Consider the following 18,972-nt stretch of genomic DNA (forward strand, 5'->3'; position numbering starts at 1 on the left):
TTTTCTTTATTTCTATTTCATTTATTTCTGCTCTGATCTTCATGGTTTCTTTCCTTCTGCTAACTTTGGGTTTTGTTTGTTCTTTCTGAAGTTCCTTTAGTTGTAAGGTTAGATTGTTTACTTGAGATTTTCTTATTTCCTGAGGTAGGCTTGCATAGCTATAAACTTCCCTCTTAGAACTGCTTTTGCTGCATCCCATAGGTTTTGAATCATCGTGTTTTCATTGTCATTTGTCTCCAGGTATTTTTTGATTTCCTCTGATTTCTTCAGTGATCTCGTGGTTGCTTAGTAATGTATTGTTTAGCCTCCATGTGTTTGTTTTTTACGGGGTTTTTTTCCCTGTAATTCATTTCTAATCTCATAGCGTTATGTTCAGAAAAGATGCTTGATATGAGTTCAATTTTCTTAAATCTACTGAGGCTTGATTTGTGACCCAAGATGTGATCTATCCTGGAGAATGTTCCGTGTGCACTTGAGAAGAAAGTGTAATCTGCAGTTTTTGGATGGAATGTCCTATAAATATCAATTAAATCTATCTGGTCTATTGTGTCATTTAAAGCTTCTGTTTCCTTATTTATTTTCATTTTGGGTGATCTGTCCATTGGTGTAAGTGAGGTGTTAAAGTCCCCCACTATTATTGTGTTACTGTTGATTTCCTCTTTTATAGCTGTTAGCAGTTGCCTCATGTATTGAGGTGCTCCTATGTTGGGTGCATATATATTTATAATTGTTATATCTTCTTCTTGGATTGATCCCTTGATCATTATATAGTGTCCTTCCTTGTCTCTTGTAACATTCTTTATTTCAAAGTCTATTTTATCTGATATGAGAATGGCTACTCCAGCTTTCTTTTGATTTCCATTTGAATGGAATATCTTTCTCCATCCCCTTCCTTTCAGTCTGTATGTGTCCCTAGGTCTGAATTGGGTCTCTTGTAGACAGCATATATATGGATCTTGTTTTTGTATCCATTCAGCAAGCCTGTGTCTTTTGGTTGGACCATTTAATGCATTCACGTTTAAGGTACTTATCGATATGTATGTTCCTATGACCATTTTCTTAATTGTTTTGGGTTTGTTTCTGTAGGTCCGTTTCTTCTCTTGTGTTTCCCACTTAGAGAAGTTCCTTTAGCATTTGTTGTAGAGCTGGTTTGGTGGTGCTGAATTCTCTTAGCTTTTGCTTGTCTGTAAAGCTTTTGATTCCTCCATCGAATCTGAATGAGATCCTTGCTGGGTAGAGTAATTTTGGTTGTAAGTTCTTCCCTTTCATCACTTTAAGTATATCATGCCACTCCCTTCTGGCTTGTAGAGTTTCTGCTAAGAAATCAGCTGTTAACCTTATGCGAGTTCCTTTGTATGTTATCTTTTGTTTTTCCCTTGCTGCTTTCAATAATTTTTCTTTGTCTTTAATTTTTGCCAGTCTGATTACTATGTGTCTCAGTGTGTTTCTCCTTGAGTTTATTGGACTCTCTGCACTTCCTAGACTTGGGTGGCTATTTCCTTTTCCATGTTAGGAAAATTTTTTACTACAATCTCTTCAAATATTTTCTCGGGTCCTTTCTCTCTCTCTTCTCCTTCTGGGACCCCTATAATGTGAATGTTCTTGCATTTAATGTTGTCCCAAAGGTCTCTTAGGCTGTCTTTGTTTCTTTTCATTCTTCTGTCTTTATTCTGTTCTGCAGCAGTGAATTCCACCATTCTGTCTTCCAGGTCACTTATCCGTTCTTCTGCCTCAGTTATTCTGCTATTGAATCATTCTAGTGTAGTTTTCATTTCAGTTACTATATTGTTCATCTCTGTTTGTTTGTTCTTTAATTCTTTTAGGTCTTTGTTAAACATTTCTTGCATCTTTTCAATCTTTGCCTCCATTCTTTTTCTGAGGTCCTGGATCATCTTCATTATCATTATTCTGAATTATTTTTCTGGAAGCTTGCCTATCTACACTTCATTTAGTTGTTTATCTGGGGTTTTATCTTGTTCATTCATCTGGTACATAGCCCTCTGCCTTTTCATCTTGTCTATCTTTTTGTGAATGTGGTTTTTGTTCCACAGGCTGCAGGATTGTAGTTTTCTTGCTTCTGCTTTCTTCCCTCTGGTGGATGAGGCTATCTAAGAGGCTTGTGTATGTTTCCTGATGGGAGGGACTCTAGTTTTGTATCTTGATTGTGGTGGTGGTTACACAAATTTACACATGGGATTAAACTGCATAGAACTACACAAATACATACATACATGATTACATGCAAAATATGCTTATATGATTGCAGTAATGCTTATATAATTGCAATAATGCTAATGAGGCCTGTAGTCTAGCTAATATTGCACTATAATCATATTAGAACTCCCATTGGTGGAAGCTGTCTAAAAGTTTCAGAGGACTCTATATACTATTTTTGCATCTTCCCATGAATTTATAATTTTATTTAAAATAAAAAGGTTTTTAAAGGATAGCATCAACCAAGCCCTTTTCTATTTTCACTTAAAATGCCCAGCATGCAAACAAAAAATTATCATGAATGAGATGAGCTAAAACTCACAAAGAAAAACTTACTTTAAAAAAGTCCCTGATGCAATCCTCATACTGGAAATGCCAGAACATACTATAAGATAATGATTAACTCTAAGAAAATAGATACAATGGAAAATTTCACACAATACTGGAATCTATAAAATGAACAGATATTCTAGAACTAAAAAAAATGTAATGACTGAATTTTAGGATGTAATAACTATAACTGATATTTTAGGCTATCAGAATTCAATAAAGATATATGTAATATTTCAATGAAATGATTAGCAAACTTAACCTAAATATATATATTTAAGTCAAATGGGCCATGAAGCAAACCTAAATTCATATAAAAGTATTGAAATCAGAATATATTATTTGACCTCTGACAACAGCTTAATTTAGACATCTTTAATAAAGAAGATAACTATAAAATCACCACAATTTGGAAATTAAGCAGTTCACTTGTAAATAATGCATGGGTGAAATAAAAAACTCAAATTAAGTTAGAAAATATTTTGCACTGCATGAAAATAAAAATACATCAAAGAAAACAACTAGGATATAACAGTTATTACCATCAAAAATTTATAGCCTTTTATGCATACATTTGAAAAGAAAAAAAAGGATCTAAGTCTATAATCTAATTTTCCTTCTGAAATAGTAAAATAAAAGCAAATTAAAAGTAGAAAGAATAAAAAAAATATATAATCAGAATGTAATAAAATAAAACATCTATAATAAGGAGGTCCAGCAAAGTCAAAAGTTGGTTGTGTTAAAGGTCCAATGAGGAACATACTTCAACATAATAAAGACCACATATGACAAGCCCACAGATAACATCATACTCAATGGTAAAACTGAAAGGTTTTTCTCTAAGATCAGGAAAAAGACAAGAATGCCCACTATCACCACTTATATTCAACATAATATTGGAAGTCTTAGCTAGAGCAATTAGGCAAGAAAAAAATTTTAAAGAATCAAAATTGGAAAGGAAAAAGTAAAAATGTCATTATTTGCAGATGACATAATATTGTATATAAAAAACATTAAAGACTACACCAAATATTTTAGAGCTAATAAATAAATTCAGTAAAGTTGCAAGATAAAAATTCAATATACAGAAATCTGTTGTGTTTCTATAGTTAATACACTATCAGAAAGAGAAATTAAGAAAGCAATACCATTTACAATTTCATCAAAAAGAATAAAATAGCCAGAGATAAATGTAACTAAGGAAGGGGTGTGGAGAAAAGGGAACCCTCCTACACTGTTGGTGGGAAGGTAAACTAGTATAGCCACTATGGAGAACAGTATGGAGGTTCCTTAAAAACTAAAAATAGAGTTACCATATGATCCAGCAATCCCAATCCTGGGCATATATACAGAGGAAACCATAATTCAAAAAGATACACACACCCCAATATTCATTGTAGCACTATTTACAATAGCTAGGACATGGAAGCAGCCTAAATGTCCATCAACAGAGGAATGGAAAAAGAAGATATGGTACATATATACAAGGGAATATTACTCAGCCATTAAAAAGAATGAAATAATGCCATTTGCAGCAACATGGATGGACCTAAAGATTGTCATACTGAGTGAAGTAAGTCAGACAGAGAAAGACAAATGTCATATGATATCACTTATATGTGGAATCTAAACAAAAGGGTACAAATTAACTTATCTACAAAACAGAAATAGAGCTACAGATGTAGAAAACAAACTTATGGTTACCAAAGGGGGATAAATTGGGAGATTGGGATTGACATATACACACTACTATACATAAAATAGATAACAAATAAGGACCTACTGTATAGCACAGGGAACTCTACTCAATACTCTGTAATGGCCTATGTGGGAAAAGAATCTAAAAAAGAGTGAATATATGTATAACTGATTCACTTTGCTGTACACCTGAAACTAACACACACTGTAAATCAACTATACTCCAATAAAAATTATTTAAAATAGAATAAAATACCCAGGAATAAACTTAACTAAGGGGCTGAAAGACCTACACATTGAAAACTATAAGGCATGGATGAAAGAATGTAAAGAAGACACAAGTAAATGGAAAGATAATCCATGCTCATGGATTAGAATAATTAATATTGTTTAAATGTCCATACTACTCAAAGTAATCTACAGATTTAATGTAATCTCAATCAAAATTCCAATGGCATTTTACACAGAAATAGAACAAAATATCCTAAAATTTACGTGGGACCACAAAAGACCCCAAGTAGCCAAAGGAACCTTGAGAAAGAATAAATCTGCAGGTATCATTCTTCCTGATTTCAAACTATGTTACAATGCTACAGTAATCAAAACATTATGGTACTGGCATAAAAAAAGACACATAGATCAATGGAATGGAATAGAGACCCCAGAAATAAACCTATGCATATATGGTCAATTAATTTATGACAAAGGAGCCAAGAATATATAAGGGGGGGGGGAATGACAGTCTCTTCAATAAATGGTGATGGGAAAATTGGGCAGCTACATGCAAAAAGAATAAAACTGGACCATTAGCTACACCACCCACAATAATTAACTTAAAATGGATTAGACTTGAAGGTAAGACGCAAAACAATGAAATTTTTAGGAGATGACAGAGGCAGTAAATCCCTGACATCTTTCTCAGCAATGGTTTTTCAAATTTGACACCAAAAGCAAAGGCAACAAAAGCTAAAATAAACAAGAGGGATTACATACATCCAACTAAGTAGCTTCTGCATATCAACAAAAGCAAAGACAACCTACTGAATGGGAGAAAATATTTTCAAATTATATATCAAATAAGGTGTTAATATCCAAAATATATAAAGAACTCATATAACTCAACAGCAAAAATAAAAACAACCTGATTTTAAAATGGGCAGAGAATCTGAATATACATTTTCCCAAAGACATACAGAAGGCCAACAGGTACATGAAGTGATGCTCAACATCACTAATCATCAAGAAAATGCAAATAAAAACCACAATGAGATATCACTTTATGCCTCTTAGAATAGCTATTATCAAAAAGACAAGAAATAAAAAGTATTGGTGAGGATCTGGACAAAAGAGAATCCTTGAGCACTCTTGGTGGGAATGTAAATTGGTACAGCCACTTTGGAAAACAATTTGGAGGTTCCCTAAAAAATTAAACATAGAACTACCATATGATCCAGTAATTTTACTTCTGGATATTTATCAGAAGAAAACAAAAACACTAACTCAAAAAGACATGTACCTCCACGTTCACTGCAGCATTATTTACAATAGCCAAGACATGGAAACAATCTAAGTGTCCACTGACAGATGAATGGATTAAGAAAATGTAGTATAGAATCAGCCAAGATGGTGGAGTAGAAAGACCTTGAGCTCACCTCCTCTCACAAGCACACCAAAACCACAACTATTTTCAGGACAACCACTGATGAAAAGACCAGAATCTACCAGAAAAGATCTTTTACAACTAAATACATAAAGAAAGAACCATAATGAGACAAGTTGGAGGGGTGAATTCACGATATAGTCAAGTCCCATACCCCCAGGTGGGTGACTCACAAACTGAGATTCTCCCACAGGAGTAAGAGCTCTGAGCCCCACATCAGGCTCTCCAGCCCAGGGGTCTTGCACTGGGAAGATGAGCTCCCAGAACACTTGGCTTTGAAGGCCAGTGGGGCTTAATCTCAGGAGGCCCATAGTATTGGGGGAAATAGAGATTTTAGTCTTAAAGGTTGCACACAAAAACACACACTCTGGGATTTAGGGAAAAGCTGTAATTTGATAGGAACCTAGACCAGACCTACCTGCTGGTCTTCGAGAGTCTCCTGGAGAGGTAAGGGGAAGCTGCAGCTCACTCTGGGGACAAAGACACTGGCAGCAGCTTCTTCAGAGCTCCTTCTACTGAATTGATGCTTGTGCTGGTGGGCACCATTGTGGAATTCTCCCCCTAGTTCATTAGTACCACAACTTGGCACCCCCCCAACAGCCTGTAGGCAAAAGTGCTGGGATGCCTCAGGCAACTGGGTGGGGACACAGCCCCACTCATAAGGAGACAGGCTGCCTAAATACCTCCTGAGACCACAGCCTTCTCTGGACTCGGCCCTGCCCGCCAGAGGATTCAGGACCCAGCTCCACCCACCAGTGAGCAAGCACCAGTCCCAGGGCCCACTAGCAGGCCAACACAAGTTTTGGAACACTGTGGAACCCAAATTCAACTATGTCAGGAATCAGTCCCCCCACCAATAGTTTGACACCAACTTTGGGATCCCTGGACCCTGCATCCAGATTCTAGGAACCAGTTCTGTCTGGTAGTAGTCCAGCACTAACCCCACAAGTGGACAGGCAACAGCCCTGGAATCTTTTGGACTCTGACTCCACCAAGAAGTGAGCCAGAACTAACCCTGGGTCCCCCTGGGGTTCTGAAGTCAGCTGTCCAGCTGCCTCATGACCCAGTCCTGAAAACAAGTAGCTGGAAACCTCCACAAAGCAGTGCCTGGAAACAAACCAGGCAAGGTAACAATCAGGCCTGTAAGACTGCCCACATAGTCAGTGTGCCACAACAGAAGGACCCATGGAGCCCTCATAGGGGGAACCCCTAGAGCATATAGGTTGGATGACGAGAGGTGAATGCACAGCTGGAACACACAGGATGTCTCCTACACAAGGTAACTTCTCCAAGGGGGGAAAATGTAACTAACCTACCAGATACATAAGAATACAAACAGCAATTTAGGCAAAATGAAGCAGCAGAGGAACATGTTCCAGGTGAAGGAAAAAGATAAAACCCCAGAAGAACTAAGTGAAGTGGAGATAGGCAATCTACTTGAGAAAGAGTTCAGGGTAGTGACTGTAAAAATGATCAAGTAACTTGGGAGAATAATGGATGCACAGAGAAGTTAGAAGTTTGTTAACAAGAGTTTAAAAATATAAAGAACAACCAAACAGAGATGAAAAATACAATTACTGAAATGAAAAATACACTAGAAGGAATCAACAGTAGCCTAAATTATACAGAGGAGTGGATCAGCAAGCTGAAAGACACTATAGTGGAAATCACTGATGCTGAACAGAAAAATGAAAAAAAGAATTAAAAGAAATGAGGACCGTTTAAGAGTCCTCTGGGACAACATCACGCATACAAAGATTCATATTATAGGGGTCTCAGAAGGAGAAGAGAGAGAGAAAGGGGTTGAGAACATGTTTGAAGATAAAATAGCTGAAAATTTCCCTAAACTGGGAAAGAGTCACCCAAGTCCAGGAAGCATAGAAAGTCCCATACAGGATAAACCCAAAGAGGAACACACCATGACATTGTAATTAAAATGACAAAATAAAAGATAAACAGAGAATATTAAAAGCAGCAAGTGAAAAGCAACAAATAACATACAAGGGAACTCCTATAAAGTTATCAGCTGATTTTTCAGCAGAAGCTCTGTAGGCCAGAGGGGAGTAGCTTGATATATTTAAAGTGATGAAAAGGAAAAACCTACAACCTAGAATACTTTACCCAGCAAGACTCTTGTTCAGACTGGATGGAGAGATCGAAAGTTTTACAGACAAGCAAAAGCTAAAAGAGTTCTGAATCACCAGACCAGCTTTACAAGATGTGTTAAAGGAAATTCTCTAAGCAAAAAAGAAAAGGCCACAACTAGAAACATGAAAATTATGAAATGAAAAAGTCCATCAGTAAAGTCAAACATACAATAAAAGTAGGAAATCATCTACACACAAATCTAGTACGCAGGTTAAAAGACAAAAGGAGCAAAATCATCTATATCCACAGTAAGCAGTAAGGGGATTCACAAAACAATTAGATGTAAAATATGATATCAAAAACAGTAATCATGTGGGGAGGAAAGTACAAAAGAAGGGTTGTTAAAATGCATTAGAAATTAAGAGATCAGCAACTGAAAACAAGGTATATTTTGAGATTGCTATATAAAAACCTCATGGTAACCATAAACCAAAACTCTATAATAGATATACCCACAAAGAAGAAAAAGGAATCCAAACATAGCACTAAAGATAGTAACCAAATCACAAGAGAAGAAAAGAAGAAAGAAGGAAAGAAGGAAAGGAAGGAAGGAAGGAAGAAAGAAAGAAAGAAAGAAAGAAAGAAAGAAAGAAAGAAAGAAAGAAAGAAAGAAAGAAAGAAAGAAAGAAAGAAAGAAAGAAAAAGAAAGAGAGAAAGAAAAAGAAAGAGAGAAAGACAGACAGACCTAGAAAACTAAATCCAAAACAATTAACAAAATGGAAAGAACACATGTATCAATAATTACCTTAAATGTAAGTGGACTAAATACTCCAATCAAAAGATATAAAGTGGCTGAATGAACACAAAAACAAGACCCATATATATGCTGCCTACAAGAGACTCACTTTAGGTCTAAAGACACACATAGACTGAGAGTGAGGGGATAGAAAAATGTATTTCATGAAAATGGAAATCAAAAGAAAGCTGGGGTAGCAATACTTATATCAGACAAAATAGACTTTAAAATAAAGACTGTTACAAGATACAAAGAATAACACTACGTAATGATCAAGGGATCAATCCAAGAAGATATAACAATTGTAAGTACATATGTACTCAACATAGGTGCATCTAAACATATAAAGCAAATATTAACAGACATAAAGGAAGAAATATACAGTAACACAATAATAGTAGGGGACCTTAACATCCCACTTACATCAATGGACACATAATCCAGAAAGAAAATCAAGATGGTAACGCTGGTCTTAAATGACATATTTGACTAGATGGACTTAATTGACATATGTAGAACATTCCATCCAAATGCAGCAGAATACACATTCTTTCCAAGTGAACATGGAACATTCCCTAGGATAGATCACACACAAGGTCACAAAACAAGCCTCAGTAAATTTAAGAAAACTGAAATCATATCAAGTATCTTTTCCGACCACAACACTGAGACTAGATATCAAATACTAGGGGAAAAAATGCATAAAACACAAACACAGGCTTCCCTGGTGACGCAGTGGTTGAGAGTCCGCCTGCTGATGCAGGGGACATGGGTTCATGCCCCGGTCCAAAAAGATCCCACATGCTGTGGAGCGGCTGGGCCCGTGAGCCATGGCCACTGAGCCTGCACGTCCGGAGCCTGTGCTCTGCAATGGGAGAGGCCACAACAGTGAGAGGCTCACGTACCGCAGAAAAAAAATAAAACACAAACAATTGGAGGCTAAACAATAAACTCTCAATAAATGGGTATAGAAGCAACATCCCTCAACATAATAAAGGCTACATATGACAAACCCAAAGTTGACATCATACTCAATGGTGAAAAGCTGAAAGCATTTCCTCTAATATCAGGAAAAATACAAGGATGTCCACTCTCGCCACTTCTATTCAACATAGTAATGGAAGTCTTAGCCACAGCAATCAGAAAAGAAAAAGAAATAAAAGGAACCCAAATTAGAAAAGAAGAAGTAAAACTGCCACTGTTTGAAGATGACATGATACTATACATAGAAAATCCTAAAGACACCACCAGAAAACTACTAGAATGAATGTAGTTGAATGAATTTGGTAAACTTAAAGGATACAAAATTAATATACACAAATCCTCTGCCTTTGTATACACTAACAATGAACTATCAGAAAGAGAAATTAAAGAAACACTCCCATTCACCACTGCATTAAAAAGAATACCTAGGAATAAAGCTACCTTAGGAGGTAAAAGACCTCTATTCAAAAAGCTATAAGACACTGATGAAAGAAATTGAATATGACACAAACACATTGAAAGATATACCATGTTCCTGGATTGAAAGAATCAGTATTATTAAAATGACCACACTACCCAAGGCAATCTACAGATTCAATGCAATCCCTATCAAGATATCAATGGCATTTTTCACAGAACTAGCACAAATAATTTTAAAAATTGTATGGAAACACAAAAGGCCCTTAATAGGCAAAATAATCTTAAGAAAGAAGAACTGAGCTGGAAGAATCATGCTCCCTGACTTCACACTTTACTACAAAGCTGCAATAATCAAAACTGTGTGGTACTGGCACAAAAAGAGACACATTGATAAATAGAATAGGATACAGAGCCCAGAAATAAACCCACACATTTATGGTCAGTTAATCTACCACAAAGGAGGCAAGAAGAAAAAATGGAGAAAAGACAGTCTCTTCGATAATGGTGCTGAGAAAACTGGACAGCTACAAGTAAAACAATGAAATTAGAACATTCTCTAAAACCATGTACAAATATAAACTCAAAATGGATGAAAGACCTAAATGTAAGACCAGAAAACATAAAACTCCTATAGGAAAACATAGGCAGAACATCTTTTGAAATAAATTGTAGCAATTTTTTGGATCTATATCCTAAAGCAATGAAAATAAAATCAAATATAAACAAATGGACCTAGTTAAAATTAAAAGTTTTTGCACAGCAAAGGAAGCCATCAATGAAACAAAATGACAATCTACTGAATGGGAGGAAATACTTTCAAATAATATGACCAAAAAGAGGTTAATATCCTAAATATACAAACAGCCCATACAACTCAACATAAAAAAACACAAAACAGAAAACCCAATTAAAAAATGGGCAGAAGACCTGAATAGACATTTTCCCAAAGAGGACATGCAGACGGCCAACAGGCACATGGAAAGATGCTCAACATCACTAATCATCAGTAAAATGCATGAAAAAAACAAACAACCCAAGCAAAAAATGGGTGAAAGATCTAAATGGACATTTCTCCAAAAAAGACATACAGATGACCAAAAAGCACATGATAAGATGCTCAACATCACTAATTAGTAGAGAAATGCAAAGCAAAACTACAATGAGGTATCACCTCAGACCAGTCAGAATGGCAATCATCAAAAAGTACTCAAACAATAAATGCTGGAGAGGGTGTGGAGAAAAGGGAACCCTCCTACACTGTTGGTGGGAATGTAAACTCGTACAGCCACTAAGGAGAACAGTATGGAGGTTCCATAAAAAACTAAAAGTAGACCTACCATATGGCCCTGAAACCCCACTCCTGGGCATACATCTGGAGAAAACCAAAATTCAAAAACATACACGTACCCCAATGTTCACTGCAGCACAATTTACAATAGCCAGGACATGGAAGCAACATAAATGTCCATCAATGGAGGAATGGATAAAGAAGATGTGATATATATATATACATATATATATATATATACATATATACACACACACACACATACATGACATACACATAATGGAATATTACTTAGCCATAAAAAAGAATGAAATAATGTCATTTGTGGCAACATGGATGGACCTAGAGATTGTCATAGTGAGTGAAATAAGTCAGACAGAAAAAGACAGATATAATATGATGTTACTTATTCATACAATCTAAAACATGGTACAAATGAACATATTTACAAAAGAGAAATACAGTCACAGATGTAGAAAACAAACATATGGTTACCAGGGGGGAAAGCAGTGAGGGAAGGGATAATTTGGGAGACTGGGATTGGCAGATACACACTACTATATATAAAATAGGTAACTAATGAGGACCAACTTGTAGCACACGGAACTCTTCTCAATACTCTGTAATGAGAGGACCTCCAAGATGGTGGAGGAGTAAGACATGATCACCTTTCTCCCCACAAATACATCAAAAATACATCTATATGTGGAACAACTCCTACATAACACCTACCAAATACAGGCAGAAGACTTCAGATTTCCCAAAGACAAAAAAGAAACTCCCCACATACCTGGGGTCTTGGTGCTCCAGGTGGGTGTCAGGCCTGAGCCTCTGAGATGGGAGAGCCGAGTTCAGGACACTGGACCACCAGAGACCTCCCCACCCCATGTAATATCAATCAGCGAGAGCTTTCCCAGAGATCTCCGTCTCAATGCTAAGATCCAGCTCCCCTCAATGATGAGCCAGCTACAGTGCTGGACACCGTACCCTATGCCAAACAAATAGAGAGACAGGAACACAACCTCACCCATTAGCAGAGAGGCTGCCTAAAATCATAATAAGTTCACAGACACACCAAAACACACCACTGGATGTGGTGCTTCCCACAAGAAAGATAAGATCCAGCCTTAACCACCAGAACATAGGCACCAGTCCCCTCCACCAGGAAGCCTATACAACCAACTGAAACAACCTTACCCACTGGGGGAAGACACCAAAAACAACAGGATCTATGAACCAGCAGCCTGAGAAAAGGAGACCACAAACACAGTAAGTTAAGAAAAATGAGAAGACAGAGAAAGGTAAAAACCCACCAGACCAAACAAATGAAGAGGAAATAGGCAATCTACCTGAAAAATAATTCAGAGTAATGATAGTAAAGATGATCCAAAATCATGGAAATAGAAGGGACAAAATACAAGAAACGTTTAACAAGACCTAGAAGAACTAAAGAGCAAAGAAACAATGATGAACAACACAATAAATGAAATTAAAAATTCTCTAGAAGGAATCAATAGCAGAATAACTGAGGCAGAAGAACGGATAAGTGACCTGGAAGATAAAATAGTGGAAATAACTACTGCAGAGCAGAATAAAGAAAAAAGAATGAAAAGAACTGAGGACAGTCTCAGAGACCTCTGGGACAACATTAAATGCACCAGCATTCAAATTATAGGGTTCCAGAAGAAGAAGAGAAAAAGAAAGGGACTGAGAAAATATTTGAAGAGATTATAGTTGAAAACTTCCCTAATATGGGAAAGGAAACAGTTAATCAAGTACATGAAGTGCAGAGAATACCACACAGGATAAATCCGAAGAGAAACACGCCAAGACACATATTAATCAATCTATCAAAAATTAAATACAAAGAAAAAATATTAAACTCAGCAAGGGAAAAGCAACAAATAACATACAAGGGAATCCCCATAAGGTTAACAGCTGATCTTTCAGCAGAAATTCTGCAAGCCAGAAGGTACTGGCAGGACATATCTTTTTTTTTTTTTTTACATCTTTATTAGAGTATAATTGCTTTACAATGGTGTGTTAGTTTCTGCTTTATAACAAAGTGAATCAGCTATACATATACATATATCCCCATATCTCCTCCCTCTTGCATCTCCCTCCCATCCTCTCTATCCCACCCCTCTAGGTGGACACAAAGCACCGAGCTGATCTCCCTGGGCTATGCAGCTGCTTCCCACTAGCTATCTATTTTACATTTGGTAGTGTATATGTGTACATGCCACTCTCTCACTTTGTCCCAGCTTACCCTTCCCCCTCCCCATACCCTCAAGTCCATTCTCTAGTAGGTCTGTGTATTTATTCCCATCTTACCCCTAGGTTCTTCATGACATTTTTTTTCTTAAATTCCATATATATATATGTGTTAGCATATGGTATTTGTCTTTCTCCTTCTGACTTACTTCACTCTGTATGACAGACTCTAGGTCCATCCACCTCATTACAAATAGCTCAATTGTGTTTCTTTTTATGGCTGAGTAATATTCCATTGTATATATGTGCCACATCTTCTTTATCCATTCATCCAATGATGGACACTTAGGTTGTTCCCATCTCCGGGCTATTGTAAATAGAGGTGCAATGAACATTTTGGTACATGACTCATTTTGAATTATGGTTTTCTCAGGGTATATGCCCAGTAGTGGGATTGCTGGGTCATATGGTAGTTCTATTTGTAGTTTTTTAAGGAACCTCCATACTGTTCTCCATAGTGGCTGTACCAATTCACATTCCCACCAGGAGTGCAAAAGTGTTCCCTTTCTCCACACCCTTTCCAGCATTAAAGTGATGAAAGGGAAAAACCTACAACCAAGATTACTCTACACAGCAAGGATCTCATTCAGATTTGACAGAGAAATTAAAACCTTTACAGAAAAGCAAAAGCTAAGAGAATTCCGCACAACCAAACCACCTTTACAACAAATGCTAAAGGAACTTCTCTAGGCAGGAAACACAAGAGAAGGAAAAGATCTACAATAACAAACCCAGACGAATTAAGAAAATGGTAATAAGGACATACATATTGATAATTACCTTAAATGTAAATGGGTTAAATGCTCTAACTAAAAGATATAGACGGGCTGAAAGGAAACAAAAACAAGACCCATATATATACTGTCTAAAAGAGACCCACTGCAGACCAAGGGACACATACAGACTGAAAGTGAGGGAATAGAAAAAGATATTCCGTGCAAATGGAAATCAAAAGACAGATGGAGTAGCAATTCTCATATCAGACAAAGTAAACTTTAAAATAAAGACTATTACAGGAGACAAAGAAGGACACAACATAATGATCAAGGGATCAATCCAAGAAGAAGATATCACAGTTGTAAATAATTATGAACCCGGGCTTCCCTGGTGGCACAGTGGTTGGGAATCTGACTGCCAATGCAGGGGACACGGATTCGAGCCCTGGTCTGGGAGGATTACACATGCCATGGAGCAACTGGGCCCGTGAGCCACAATTACTGAGCCTGCGTGTCTGGAGTCTGTGCTCCACAACAAGAGAGGCCGCGATAGTGAGAGACCCGTGCACTGTGATGAAGAGTGGCCCCTGCTTGCCACAACTAGAGAAAGCCCTCACAGAGAAATGAAGACCCAACGCAGCCATAAATAAATAAATAAACAAAACAAAATAACCCTTGATACTAAAAAATATATATATTTATGCACCCAACATAGGAGCACCTCAATAAATAAGGCAAATGCTAACAGCCATAAAAGGGGAAATTGACAGTAACACAATAATAGTAGGGGACTGGAACACCCCACTTTCACCAATGGACAGATCATCCAAAATGAAAATAAATAAGGAAACATAAGCTTTAATGACACATTAAATGAGATGGACTTAATTGATATTTATAGGACATTCCATCCAAAAACAACAGAATACACTTTCTTCTAAAGTGCTCATGGAATATTCTCCATGATACATCATATCTTGGGTAACAAATCAAGCCTTGGTAAAGTTTAAAAATTGAAATTTGATCAACTACCTTTTCCGACCACAGTGCTATGAGACTAGATAACAACTACAAGGAAAAAAACGTAAAAAATACAAACACATGCAGGCTGAACAATACACTACTAAATAACCAAGAGATCACTGAAGAAATCAAAGAGGAGATCAAAAAATACGTAGAAACAAATGACAATGAAGACACAAAGGCACAAAAGCTATGGAATGCAGCCACAGCAGTTCTAAGAGGGGTGTTTACAGCAATACAATCCTACCCCAAGAAACAAGAAACATCTCAAATAAACAACCTAAACTTATACCTAAAGAAATTAGAGAAAGAAGAACAAAAAGGACCCATAGCAGAAGGAAAGAAATCATAAAGATCAGATCTGAAATAAATGAAAAACAAATGAAGGAAATAAGAGCAAAGATTAATAAAACTAAAAGCTGGTTCTTTGAGAAGATAAACAAAATTGATAAACCATTAGCCAGACTCATCAAGAAAAAAAGGGGTAAGACTCAAATCAACAGAATTAGAAATGAAAAAGGAGACGTAACAATTGACAATGAAGAAATACAAAGGATCATGAGAGATTACTACAAGCAACTCTCTGCCAATAAAATGGACAACCTGGTAGAAATGGACAAATTCATAGAAAAGCACAGCCTTCCAAGACTGAACCAGGAAAAACTAGAAAATATAAACAGACCAATCACAAGCACTGAAATTGAAACTATGATTAAGAATCTTCCAACAAACAAAAGCTCAGGACCAGGTGGCTTCACAGGTGACTTCTATCAAACATTAAGGGAAGAGCTAACACCTATGCTTCTCAAACTGTTCCAAAATATAGCAGAGGGAGGAACATTCCCAAACTAATTCTACGAGCCCACCATCACCCTGATACCAAAACCAGACAAAGAAAACTACAGGCCAATATCACTGATGAAAACAGATGCAAAATTACTCAACAAAATATTAACAAACAGAATCCAACAGCACATTAAAAGGATCATACACTATGATCAAGTGGGGTTTATCCCAGGAATGCAAGGATTCTTCAATATATGCAAATCAAACAATGTGATACACCATATTAACAAATTGAAGGATAAAAACCATATGCTAATCTAAATAGATGCAGAAAAAGCTTTCAACAAAATTCAACACCCATATATGATAAAAACTATACATAAAGTAGGCATAGAGGGAACTTACCTCAAAATAATAAAGCCCATATATGACAAACCCACAGTCAAAATCGTTCTCAATGCTGAAAAGCTGAAACCATTTCCCATAAGATCAGGAATAAGACAAAGTTGCCCACTCTCACCATTACTGAACATAGTGTTGGAAGTTTTAGCCACAGCAATCAGAGAAGAAAAAGAAAAAAAAGGAATCCAAATCAGAAAAGAAGAAGTAAAACTCTCACTGTTTTGCAGATGACATGATAGTATATATAGAGAATCCTAAAGATGCTACCAGAAAACTACTAGAGCTAGTCAACGAACTTGGTACAGTAGGATAGAAAGTTAATGCACAGAAATCTCTTGCATTCCTAAACACTAATGATGAAAAATCTGAAAGAGAAATTAGGGAAACAATCGCATTTACCATTGCAACAAAAAGAATAAAATACCCAGAAATAAACCTACCTAAGGAGACAAAAGACCTGTATGCAGAAAACTATAAAACACTGATGAAAGAAATTAAAGATGATACAAACAGATGGAGAGATATACCATGTTCTTGGATTGGAAGAATCAACATTGTGAAAATGACTATACTACCCAAAGCAATCTACAGTTTCAATGCAATCCCTATCAAACTACCAATGGCATTTTTCACAGAACTACAACAAAAAATTTCACCATTTGTATGGAAACACAAACGACCCCGAATAGCCAAAGCAATCTTGAGAAGGAGAAACGAAGCTGGAGGAATCAGGCTTGGTGGCTTCAGACTATACTACAAAGCTACAGTAATGAAGACAATATGGTACTGGCACAAAAACAGAAATATAGATCAATGGAACAGGATAGAAAGTTCAGAGATAAACTCATGCACATATGGTCACCTTATCTTTCATAAAGTAGGCAAGAATATACAATGGAGAAAAGCTAGCCTCTTCAATAAGTGGTACTGGATTAAATGAACAGCTATATGTAAAAGAATGAAATTAGAACACTCCCTAACACCATACACAAAAATAAATTTAAAATAGATTAAAGACCTAAATGTAAGACCAGGCACTATAAAACTCTTAGAGGAAAACATAGGCAGAACACTCTTTGACATAAATCACAGCAAGATCCTTTTAGACCCACCTCCTAGAGAAATGGAAATAAAAACAAAAATAAAAATATGGGACCTAATGAAACTTAAAACCTTTTGCACAGCAAAGGAAACCATGAACAACATGAAAAGACAACCCTCAGAATGGGAGGAAATATTTGCAAATGAATCAGGTGACAAAGGATTAATCTCCAAAATATACAAGCAGCTCATACAGCTCAATATCAAAAAATCAAACAATCCAATCCAAAAATGGGCAGAAGACCTAAACAGATATTTCTCCAAAGAAGATATACAGATTGCCCACAAACACATGAAAGGATGCTCAACATCACTAATTATTAGAGAAATGCAAATCAAAACTACAATGAGGTATCACCTCACACTGGTCAGAATGGCCATCATCAAAAAATCTACAAACAATAAATGCTGGAGAGGGTGTGGAGAAAAGGGAATCCTCTTGCACTGTTGGTGGGGATGTAAATTGATACAGCCACTACGGAAAACACTGGAGGTTCCTCAAAAAACTAAAAATAGAACTATCATATGACCTAGCAATCCCACTACTGGGCATATACCCTGAGAAAACCATAATTCGAAAAGTCATGTACCACAATGTTCATTGTAGCACTATTTACAATAGCCAGGACATGGAAGCAACCTAAGTGTCCATTGACAGATGAGTGGATAAAGAAGATGTGGCACATATATACAATGGAAAATTATTCAGCCATAAAAAGAAACGAAATTGAGTTTTTGTAGTGAGGTGGATGGACCTAGAGTCTGCCATACAGAGTGAAGTAAGTCAGAAAGAGAAAAAAAAAATACTGTATGCTAACACATATATATGGAATCTAAAAAAAAATAAAAAGTTTCTGAAGAACCTAGGGTCTGGACAGGAATAAAGACGCAGACGTAGATAATGGACTTGAGGACACCGGGAGGGGGAAAGGTAAGCTGGGACGAAGTGAGAGAGTGGCACTGACATATATACACTACCCAATGTAAAATAAATAGGTAGTGGGAAGCAGACGCATAGCACAGGGAGATCAGCTCAGTGCTTTGTGACCATGTAGAGGGGTGGGATAGGGAGGGTGTGAGGGAGATACAAGATGAAGGGGATATATGTGTACATATCACTGATTCACTTTGTTTTACTGCAGAAACTAACACAACATTGTAAAGCTATTATACTCCAGTAAAGTTGTTAAAA

Source organism: Leucopleurus acutus (assembly GCF_964270905.1).
Source record: "Leucopleurus acutus genome assembly, chromosome: X".
NCBI lineage: Eukaryota > Metazoa > Chordata > Mammalia > Artiodactyla > Delphinidae > Leucopleurus > Leucopleurus acutus.